This window comes from Carassius gibelio, chromosome A6, assembly GCF_023724105.1.
Source record: "Carassius gibelio isolate Cgi1373 ecotype wild population from Czech Republic chromosome A6, carGib1.2-hapl.c, whole genome shotgun sequence".
Taxonomy (NCBI): domain Eukaryota; kingdom Metazoa; phylum Chordata; class Actinopteri; order Cypriniformes; family Cyprinidae; genus Carassius; species Carassius gibelio.
Genome location: NC_068376.1, coordinates 18527607 through 18539564, shown reverse-complemented (window position 1 = coordinate 18539564; position 11958 = coordinate 18527607). Strand labels below are relative to the sequence as shown.

General features: G+C 38.2%; 1 protein-coding gene across 1 annotated transcript in view; it reads left to right on the top strand.

Annotated features, from left to right (window-relative positions):
* The first annotated feature begins 304 nt into the window (after positions 1–304).
* Positions 305–11958, top strand: part of LOC128015601 (leucine-rich repeat-containing protein 7) — a 125610-nt gene continuing 113956 nt past the window's right edge. Inside the window, exon 1 of the mRNA XM_052599570.1 lies at positions 305–719. The gene's annotated coding sequence lies outside the window, so the exon portion shown is untranslated. The remainder of the gene's footprint in view (positions 720–11958) is intronic.

Here is an 11958-nt window from a genome sequence, read left to right as displayed (position 1 = left end):
CCTCTTTGGGGTCTCAAGCAGTCTGTGGAAATCATCGCTTTTGAGTATGTGCGTTAATATAGCATATCCAAAGATTAATGACTTGATACTTAATAACTTGCCATTTTGTATGAATCGAAGTTTTTTTCTTTTTTTTTGTTAGGCTTACTTAATAATGTTAATTACCGGCCACCTCGTGCTTACTGCCTACTGACAGTACGATTGTGCTTTAGGAATAATAATCCTTGAAACATTTTAAGTCCCTCAATATCATGAGCGCGCGGCGAACTCACGTGGCCTGTAAACACATGCGCGAGCAGGAGGTGCCATGACATGAATAATGTGGCGCCGCGGAGAGCATAATTTATGATTTCAGACATAACGCAACTCCATAACCAATCCTCGCACTCAGGAGTGAAGCGTAGGTGAACTTGTTTGATTGACGTCGTGGGAGTCCGTCTGCAGACCACCGTATACACGCGCGCAGCCATTGCACTGGACCGCACCGACGATGCAGAGAGGATGGAGACGGTCTACAAGGAGGCACAATGGTTCATAACATAGAGAATTCTGTTGTGTTTCATTAAACCCGACATCCATTGTTATTTCCACTGGATTTTTTTATTTTTTATTTTTGGAAGTGAGGGAGCCGAAATCCGTTTTTCTTTTTTTCTTTTTTGGAAAACGTCTTTTTCTAACCTTGTCCATTCGGTCCCAAAATGGTCCAACTGCTCCATGTGGTACGTACGAATTAAGTGCATGTTTTATATGTGTCTTTTGCTCCCTAAAGTTTATTATAGTGCCAGTCGCAGAGTCGCAGCTGTCTGAAATGAAAGTACGCCCACTCAAAGTCAGCAGCAGAGCTCTGCGCATGATGCGGGTGTCATGTCTCAAATGTTCAGATCCACCTCTGATTGAGTATTGATCTCTCTGTCCCAAAGGAGTTCAGGTGCATAACGGGTTTTTGCTAAGTAGCTCAAGTTAACATAGTTGTTCGCAGTCTTTCCGGTCATTTTTAGCGTCAAAACTATGAATTTACTCAAAAACGCAGTCTAGGCATTTTAGTCCAGGTTAAGGTTGGCACTGTAACTTATAGCTAAGGATTACTTGAGGTAATTAACACCTTTAAATGTGTATGCTTAGGTTTTGTTACCCCCAAAAGCCTGCACTTTTCAGAAACAAATGCACTGTAATGTTATTCACTCACTTGTCAGAAATGTGTTACAGGGTTAATACAGGCAAAGTGGAACAATTTAAGATATTATGTAATTTATCTGCTTTAAAAAAAAAAAAAAAAAAAAAAAACAGCTGCATTATTGTCAAATCATTTTAGTTCATGGTGTGCTGATTTCTGTGGGGTTTTAAATGCATATTCACTAGTTAACCCCTTAAATGTCACTCACATTTGTGAACATAGACGTGAAAGTGCACAATCCAAACTTACATTTTTATAATTCATGACATAAAACATTTTGGAACATGTTTTTGATGTACCATTTTCATGGTAATGCAATGTCTGATTTTAAAATGGTTTCAAAGGATGGATTTTTAGATTTTAAGTTTCCAATTGATCTATAATATCTGATTATTTCTAAAATGGGATTGCTAAAGAAAAAAACACAGAAAAAGACTTTTTGTGACAAAAGTGAGAAACATCTTGTTAAGATGTAGATTTCTGAGGTGCACTCTTGACATAAATTAATCTATTACTTTTCCATCCCACTGAGGGGATGGGTAACAGAACATTTAAAAGAATCATACATGTGTATTTTGCGTATTTGTAAATGTGTAAGGGACATTGCATTTTTAAGACAGAACAAGAGTATATATACAGAACACTTTGAGAAACTAAAGTCACATTTTATGCAATTTATGCAGTTTTAGAGGTTTGTTAGTCTTGTCAGAACAGCCTCCTTGTTTTATTGAATAATAATTTTGAGAACTCCATGGGACCAATTTGATTGATTTGTGTTGTTAAATGTTAACTTGAGAATATTTAGCATGCATAATAACCAGCTAAATAAATAACAGCAAAGTGGTTTAAGCTAGCAGGTTAATAAATGTGTTTCCAGAGTTTTCTGAGAAGGGCAAACTCTGTGGACGCATGATATACAGTAATCACGAATTTGAATTTTAGTGCAAAAGTTGAAATTGATTTCCTGTAGATACATCGCCAAGAACTACTTAATTGTATTTTGTTAATAGAATTACTATACAGTACATTAACATAACAATATACTGTAATCTTATACTCTGTAGATGCAGGATTGTTTCTAATTTTGGTTGCATGTATCAGAAAAATAAGCATTTAGACAGAGACATACAATAAATTTACGTTAATGTTATTTACATGAAAAGTTTGATTATTCTATTGATATATTAACAGAAAACAACAAAACTATTTGGACACAGATCAAAATAATTTTGCTTGATGGAGCTCAGTGGGCATTTAGAATGCACTAGTCTTGATTCTAACTGTTATTTAACCGAAATGTTTCTATTAAATGGCAAAGTAACATCCTCAATGTCTGCATACATAGTTTGAAATGATAAAAAGAAAGAAAAATCATTGCCTTGGAGAGGTTCATTGCTCCCTGACAAGGTCACCAAACCCTAGGGATATTTGCCTCTAGAAATCCATCTGAAACCATCTTGACTGGGCAACAGGCCAATAAGTGTCAGCTAAATTATCTGGGTCTTTCGTGTTGAGGAAAAGCAGAAAATATTAGTAATAAATTATTTGCGCGTTCAGAATAAAGAAAACCTTTTTTTCTATATATATTTAATATTCGTGTGAGTCACAGTTGTGATGCATTAAATTATGCGTACAGGTCCATTTGAGGCTTCATGTTTCAGAGTATATTATGATGATTTCAGGATTAATGATACATAAACAGAACAGGGAAGCAACAGTGCAGGGACTGGATCGCCTTGATAAAGCCAATCAGATTAAAGTAGGTCTTCTGTCAACTAGGTCACCCCGACCTACATAGCTTGTCCCATGGAAAATACTCAGCTTTTTTAATCATAATGTACCTATATCAAGGAGAGACTTATTAAAATTCTCAACATACAAAAAAATTTAGATGTGGCTAACCAATGCAAAATTACTTTCTGCTAGTATGTATGTATGTTTGGGGAGCTGGTATGAAAATTTTGTGAAAAGGACGGATTTATATATTTCTGCATCATATACTGCTATCCATAGTAATTAAGATTCCAGTCACATAACTAGGGGCTCCAGAGTTGTAAAAATAAACTTAACTTCATACAGTTGTTTTAATCAAATTATTAATGCATGAAGTTGTTTAAAGCGTTTAACCTAGTTTCATCATGCCCAATATACTACTGCTCTTCAATCATTTTTAAATATTTGTATTTGTAGTTTTAGGATTTCTACTACATTTGCTGGATTACATCATGCCACGTGTTACTCTTTTAAGTTTTTACTCTTGATCTCTCTTTTATACACACATTTTCTCCCTCTCTATAGTGGTGTGGAGAATGGAGGCAGCCAGAGCTGGCACTTGAATTCCGTGGTGCTTTTTCCTCTTCATATCTGTGAGCGGGTCGCTGCATAATTAGCTGCAGATATCAGCACAGGTTTCCATGGTGCAGCATCATCTCTGTGTGAAAGGCCTGCCTACACATAAACACTCTCTCACACACACATACACAGCGGAATGCTGGAGGTTTAGCACTTTAATATAATTATCGCCTATTCTTGCAGATCTGGAACACCCTTACTCACTATGTGACTTCACAACTAGGTCTTCACAGTGGACATAATGGTTCTTTGTTGAAGTGTTTGTTGAAGTGTTACTTTCCCATCTGTTGTGTGTTGTGCTGTGGTTTGCCAGTCATGGAAACACCCACAAGTTTTCACCTTTTGAATCATCGCTGTAGGTAAGAATGTCTGCGTGATGCAGAATTTTCAGCAATTGCAGCGTAATCTATGTTCCTCGATGACTTGTGGTCTACAGCCTACTTAGATTCACCTCAGGAATGTTGCGTTGAGGTTATGAAGAAACCATATTTGCTCTTTCTGATTCTCTGTCTGTCTGTCTGTCTTTCATGATTCTCTGTATGCTGGCAGAAAAGACAGTTTTTCAGCACTTCAGCCTACAGACAAGGTTTCATTTCAGTGTTGTGTGGGCGTCTGCAGTGTAAGAGCTTGCTCTACGGAGAGAGACAGAGAGTGGCGGCTTCTAGTTGTGCTCTACTGCAATGGCAGGCTGAGAGCGGCACCTGCTGTGTGTGAGGAGGGTGACTGACGGCTGAGGGAGATTTCTGAAGAAATTAGTAAAAGCTATTCAGCATGTTTATCCACTTAATCTATCATTCACTTTTCTACCTGCAGCAAGGGCATTAGATGTGTAGCTATATTGGACCGGTGGTGTATGATGGGGTTTCTGAAATGAGGTTGCAAAGTCACTTCTCACTTCTCAGGTTTTCTTCTCAAGTCACATCTCATGTTTTTATCTTCCAATATGAATTCATGTTTTAGTTCTATTTGATGCTTACAGTTTATTTTTTAAGACATACGGACTGTTATTTTACCTTACACTTTGGCATTACTGGCAACCAACAAATAGTATTTATACTTTTATGAATACAAATCAAATTTATTCAAATAAGTATACAATTTTGTTTTAAAAAAGAAGTCTCTTACCAAAGCTGCATTATTTGATCAAAAATACAGTAAAATCGGAGATTCTGAAATTCTGGTAATTTAACTGTTTTATATTTTAATATATTTTAGAGTAGTATTCTCATCTTGCCTGCTGAAAATTACTCCAGTCTTCAGTGTCACAAGATGCTTCAGAAATCAGTCTAGAAATATTATATTATTATAAATATTTCTTCTCATAAATACTGAAATATTTTTAAATCCCCATAAATAAAAACGAGTGTCTCTCAACGGCCTGTTTTCAGCACAGCTGCTAATGTGACGTCACATTAGCCACAGGTCCCACCCACGAAAGTTGACAGACACTGCGTTTTAACATAAAACAGTTCTTGATGGATCTTGAGTTCAGAGCAAGTTTTGTGTTGAGTGTTTATTTGCAAAGGCTAGCTATTGCCAGATTGAACTCTTGAAGCTCCGCCCTCTTTTGACAATTGTCACAATATTGTTGACAATAGTGGCAATTTTAACAAGCTATAAAAAAATAATCTGTAAGGTATTTTGAGTTAAAACTTCACATACACACACTGGGGACATCAGATACTTATTTTACATCTTATAAAAAGGGGCAAAATAGGTCCCCTTTAATCACAAATTTATTGAACACTTATTTTAAAATTGTTCAATTCTTAAAAAAATACTTTTTAACAATAGTGTACATTTTGAATTTGTAGTAACATATTATTTATTAAAACCAAGTTATATGAAGTTACTCTTTGTTTGTTAGAGTATGTAAAGTTCGAGATACTGTAGTTTTAAGTTAAAAAGGGCATTCAAAATTGCCCTTGCTGGTTTGTGCTTTCTTTATACGTTTTTTAAAGCTAAATATGGCAAAGAAACAAGCAAATAAATAAAGTATTCATGTAAATTCTAAAGGGGAATTAGTAGGTTTGAAATGTATTCAGTTCATATTTTTTGTACTCTATGTAATTATTTTGTAAACTTCTGTCTTAATTATTACACTGTTACCATTAGGTGGGAATTACGTTGTTGAATCTAAATGTAAAATGCATGAAATGTTATTGAAGAGTATGTTATTTATAGTGGAGGTTGGATCATTGGAAATGCGGGACTAATTGTGGGTTTGCGGCAAGCTTGAGTAGACCGCATCGGGACAAATCAATGCACCCTCTCCTGCTTCACAGCTTCTTATTAAAACAGTCTAGAGGCAGGCTGATTGTGGGAGGAGAGAAAAAATAGGGGGTTGATTCCTGATCAGACCCACCCCCCAAATTTGTCGCTTTGTCTTATTCGTAATATGAATTCCAACCGAAATGCCTTCCCAAACACAGTTGATGACACAACATGACCTGTGAAGATTCACATATCACCAGGACGGCTCACATGTTACTCAAATATTCGTACGTAGATGTTTTTAAAATCCACAAGCTCTTTGCTTCAATACACAAGCGGATGTCACAATACTGTAAATCCACATCAAGTGTTATTTTTAAGACGGCATTACTGTCCCCAAATAATTATGTTAATTATAAATAATTAGACTAAATTATAAACATTCCTCGCAATGAGAAATATAATATATATATAAAAATAATATAATATTTCTTAGATTTTCAGGAAGTATTCCAGATCCAGCTTAGTGCAAAAAAAGCCCCTTTTAAACTATTATGCAGTAGTTTGCAGAGAGAAACTTGTAGTTTTATTTGCATATTGTTTATGCACAGTGGGTTGGAATAGCCTCAACTTCTAACTTGTACTCTATATGCAAACCTGTAAAGCAAAGCTGATGGTGCATTTGCATGATAAGACCTGTGATCCTTGGAGCTTGAGAGTAGTTTAGTAGAATCGAGTTACCAAGTCCTTCTATTTTGCATAACATGCCAAAAATTTACTACCATTCAAAAGTTTGATATATATAGGATTTTTTTTCTTTTTTTTAATTTATTAATACTTTCATTCAGTAAGCATGTTTTATTCAATTAATAAAAAAGTGATTAAATGTAGTTATTACGGATCACTCGGGAAGCTGAGGAGTAACAGATAAAGATGTTTATCACAGAGACAAGCAGAGGAGCAGGTAGTGAGGGATGAGTGAATGGATGGATCCGTGCAGGCTGGGTGAAGACGTCTTGGAGTGAAGGTGAACCACACACAAGCACACTGGGGATTTGGGTCCACGTGGTGGACGTCCTCTTCCCCTGGGAGCAGGTCGGGCAGGATGATTGGAGTGGAAGGTATAGAGTAAGGTAGGATACAGGATGTCATTCCGTGGGATCCAGGAGCGTTCTTCTGGACCGTATCCTTCCCTGTCCTCTAGGTATTCCAGTTGTCCAGCACACCGCCGGGAGTCCAAGATGTCATGGACTCTGTAGGCTGCGCCGTCATCTAGGAGGAGAGGAGGGGGGGCTTCGGCTTCGCCAGGTTCTGTGGAGGGAGGGACAGAAGGATGGTGAGGTTTCAGAAGGGACACATGAAATGTGGGGTGAATCCGGTACTCAGGGGGTAGCTGGAGTTTGTAAGTGACCGGATTGATCTGCTGGATGATGGTGAATGGGCCAATGAATCTGGGACTGAGCTTGCGGCAGAGTCGACACAGGCGGATGTCCCAGGTGGACAGCCAGACCTTCTGACCGGGTTGGTAATTAGGGCCTCAGATTGGCTAAGGTCTGCTGTCGTTCTCATTCTATGTGCCGCGTCCCAGACCCTCTCGCTCTCCCAGAACCAGTAATCGAGGCGGGGACATCTGAGGGTTCACCTGACCAGGGGAATAGAGGTGGTTGGTAGCCGAGTATGCACTGGAAAGGAGTGAGTCCGGTGGTGGGTTTTGTGCGTACTCGGCCCACCCCAGGAGTTGGTTCCAGGAGTTCTGGTGGCCTTGACAAAAGGTACAGAGGAAGCGTCCAATCTCCTGAACCTTCCTTTCCGTCTGCCCGTTTGACTGAGGATGGTACCCAGAAGATAGGCTGATGACCACACCTAGGAGGGAGTGGAAGGCCTTCCATACCTGGGAGATGAACTGGGGGCCTCGATCCGATACGATATCTTCTGGGATGCCGAAGTACCTGAAGACATGGTTAAACAGTAATTCAGCCGTTTCCATGGCTGTGGGTAGGCCCTTTAGAGGAAGAAGACAACAGGATTTAGAGAATCTATCCACTATGACTAGAATACACGTATTGTTATCTGAAGGCGGGAGAGCCTTGATGAAATCCACCTCTAGGTGTGACCGCGGGCGATTGGGAACGGGTAGAGGATGGAGCTTGCCTGATGGAAGATGGCAAGGGCTATTGGATATGGCGCAGCTGGTAAATCCATTCACATACCTCCTGACATCCAAGGCCATGTTGGGCCACCAGAAGCATTCCTTCAGCAACTAGAGGGTTTCATTGACCCCCAGGTGACCAGTGCCAAGTGATGACTTTTTTTTCTTTAGGGTGCCGGCCTGGCCATGGGACTGGCATGAACGGCAGGTGAGGAAATGTTGGCATGATCGGCGGAAGTGCTCGCTGGTGTTGGGGATGCAGGTGTAGCCATGAGTGTTCGTCGGAGTGCATCAACCAGATCTTGAAAGGGGTCCGTGAGGCTCATGCTTGTGCCTGGCGGTGCTGGTCCGGTCATCTGTTACGGATCACTCGGGAAGCTGAGGAGTAACAGATAAAGATGTTTATTATCACAGACACAAGCAGAGGAGCAGGTAGTTAGGGATGAGTGAATGGATGGATCCGTGCAGGCTGGGTGAAGACATCTTGGAGTAAAGGTTGAACCACACACACGCACACTGGGGATTTGGGTCTTCGGAGAATCGCTGGAGAGAGTAGAAGAGGAGTTAGTCCTTATAGTAAGCATACAGGAACGACCTTGTAGCGACCGTGACCGGACAATGACTGAGTGCGTGTGTGTGGCTTGTATGGTGCTGAGTTGATTTGGTGGTGATGCAGATCAGGTGGATGTGATTTAGAATTCCGGTGAGGGTGTGCATTGTGATTGCGTGGAGGTGGAACCTGGCGTATTTGTAACAGTAGTAGTATTTTCGTATATCAATCAGAATTTAAAATTACTATCACTGACAGAGACTTTTACTGTAAGCAGTTCTTGATGGCTGTTCTCTGATTTGTCACTGCCCACATGCAGGAGATATAATAAAAACAGATAAAACCATATAAGCAACTGTTATTCTAAATGAATTTTATTCACTGTGATAATGCACTGCTGCAGTTTATATACAAATGTCTTTTAGCAGCAAGAAATCTGATTTCTTGTCAAAGATCTTATTTTTCCCAGCAGTACATCTCATTGGTGAGCATATTTTTTAAAAGCTGTGGCCAGTTACAAAGCCTATCCAGTGGCATGCACACCAACCTGTGATCAACAGTAGCAATAAAACTGCCGTGAGTGTGATCGGGACTTAAGAATATGGTAATAGCCAGCTGGTATATTAGACTTTTTTGTGACCATGCTGAAATTAGGTTGATCTATTATGGTCTTATAAGGCAGACACATCCTGTGTTGGCTCAACTCTCAGAGCCTCTGAAAAAACTGGGCCACAATCTCTGTCACCATAGTGCGCTGGTCAGGCAGTGAAACATTTTCAACCTCTGCCCAGGTGGCGGAAATGTGTTATCATTCCCAGTGGGCTTTCTTTCTCTGTATGTTTAGAGAGACACTATTTTGTGTTTATTTCCCTCAGCCTATTTCCAACTACAAAATATTTGACTACCCACTACTCCATCAGGTAATATTACAGATAATGTTAACATTATTAAGGTTGTTAAGGTTATCTGCTGTATTATTATTCAGATATTCATCAGAAATGTACTTTTGTTCTCTATGGCACAGTTTAATATATATATATATATATATATATATATATATATATATATATATATATATATATATATATATATGTGTGTGTATATATATATATATATATATATATATATATATATATATATATATATACACCGTATATGTTTACAAGTATTGGCCATGCTTGATGTTAAATATTCAGGGACATATGTGTCATGCTGTAATGCTGGAAGCATTGTCACCATATTTTGTTATGGTTATTTTTTTTAGCATTTTGCAAAAAACTATAAGACAACAATGTTACAGACTCAATTTTTTTTTTTTTTACATGAAAATATTTTTTCCTTTCTTTGTTCTAAGAGCTCTAAGATATTGAGGATGTTCTAAATTAGTATTCTTTCTTGATCTGTTCTTATTCTGCTGCAGGGCAAATAAGGAATTACTACTGAACCTTAGATGTTCAAATGAGCTGAACTTCAGGCGAACAGGAATGTGAAACTAGGGCAAGCATATATACTAAGTGAACTCTTGCTACAGTATCTATTTTGAGTAGATGGACAATGAGCAGATTGAGTTTAATCACAAATTACATCGCAGAAGCATTTCTGGAAATTATTGTTATATTCACATTTTCCATTTTAAGTAAAATATAGAAACAGAGGAATGTAGTAATGTAGGCCTGGAGTGAAGTGTATTGATCTGTCCCTGTGCAGCAGATGGAGCCATGGCTGCATTTTGAAGCATTTCAATCAAATAAGTGATATTGCTATTTAGAAGCAAAAAGCAAGCTATTTACAAAATCAAAATCATGTTATTCCAGACCTGTATGACTTTCTTTAATCTTTGAAATACAAAGGACATTTTTAAATGAGAAAATGTCTCAATGAATAATATTGTTTTGGACCACATTGCCTCTTATTATATGGACAGGGTTCTTCAACATATTTTCTTTTATATCACTCAGAAGAAACAAATTCACACAGGTTTAGACTGACATGAGGGTGATTAAATACAGAATTTTCACTTTTGCAAGAACTGTCTATTGTTTTGAAGACATTTTTATATTAATATATACTCCATTATTTTCCTTTTGATACAGGCTCTGGCTTACATACATGTAGGACAGTGCGTATCTCATCATCTTTAAGCATGGAAATAGAAAATGGTTGATGGTTTAAAGTCAAAAGTAATCCACATTGAAGAAATGCTTGTACAGTACACTGACATTACTGACGGAAGCTATGAAGTACAGCCAAAATAGCAAGTCTTATCTAGAAGATTAGTAAGCACTTAAGTATGTTTGGTTTAGTGTCTCGTTACCATTTCCACGACGCACACGCTGCAGTCAACAGTAAATGACAAAATGACAGAACTTAATTCATATCCTCTGTCTTGCACTCCCTCCACCATAGCCTGCAGTTTCCATGGCAACACTGTAGCATGAGCGCTTGTCAGCCCACTCAGGCAGGCTTCGCTGTGTGAAGTCACAAATAAAACATTCTCTCTGTTCATCTCACCATCCACACTGCAGTACAAACCCAAGCACTTCCTCCTGACTATACCAGTTCTAGAGATTCACACAGACATCATACCCGGTCCACCAATTTTTCCTCCTTTGTGGAAAAGCAGAACAGTTGCAAATCACTCTGTGATAATGTCAGGCTTGATATGGCTTAAATCTGCCATCATTTACAGTAGGTAATATGTGAGTTTTCAGTTACTCGCAAGATAATGTTTCACGTCAGACATTGCGTGTACTCTACAAAACCACCTTTTATATTATGAAAACTTTATTTTTAAAGCTGGGACTGTCAAGCTTAAGGAGTATTTGATCTAAAACAGTAGCAAAATGTTTTAGACCATAAAAAGCACCCTGTCTTTCTCTGTTGTCAGTTTCTCATGTGAGTTTCTTTCATCTGTGGAACGTAAGATATTGTGAAGGATCTTCATGTGCGTCGTTGGCATGTAACGGCATTCATAGTGACCAAATGAATAACAACACACCATAAGATATGCCTTTTGCACTATAAAGTCTTCTAAAGCCAAACACTTTATGCGAAGAACCAACCAAATTGAAGTCACAGTTTATTAATAATCTTGGTTGCACTTTATTCTACAGTACGTGTACTTACATGTACTTTTAGTGTGCTTACAGTGTACTTAAGTTCTGGTAATACAAGGTAAATACATGGGGTAGGGTTAGGTTTAGGGGTAGGTTCAGGGTTAGTACCTAGTTATTACATAGTTATTGCAATTACAATTATAAGTACATAGTATTTACATGAGAAACAGGACTGTAAAATAAAGTGCTACCATAATCTTCCTTTTCATTGAACTGGTAAGTTGAAAACTGTTGCAAATGGTTTACTGAGTCATTGAATTATACGTGACTCATGAACAAATAAGTCAGAATCAGTTTAACAACTGATCTTGAGTAGCGAATGAATCATTTGGTATGATTTGTGAACCTGAATACACGGGTTCATCGAAAAGAACACTGCACAAAATTCAACGATTCACTGATC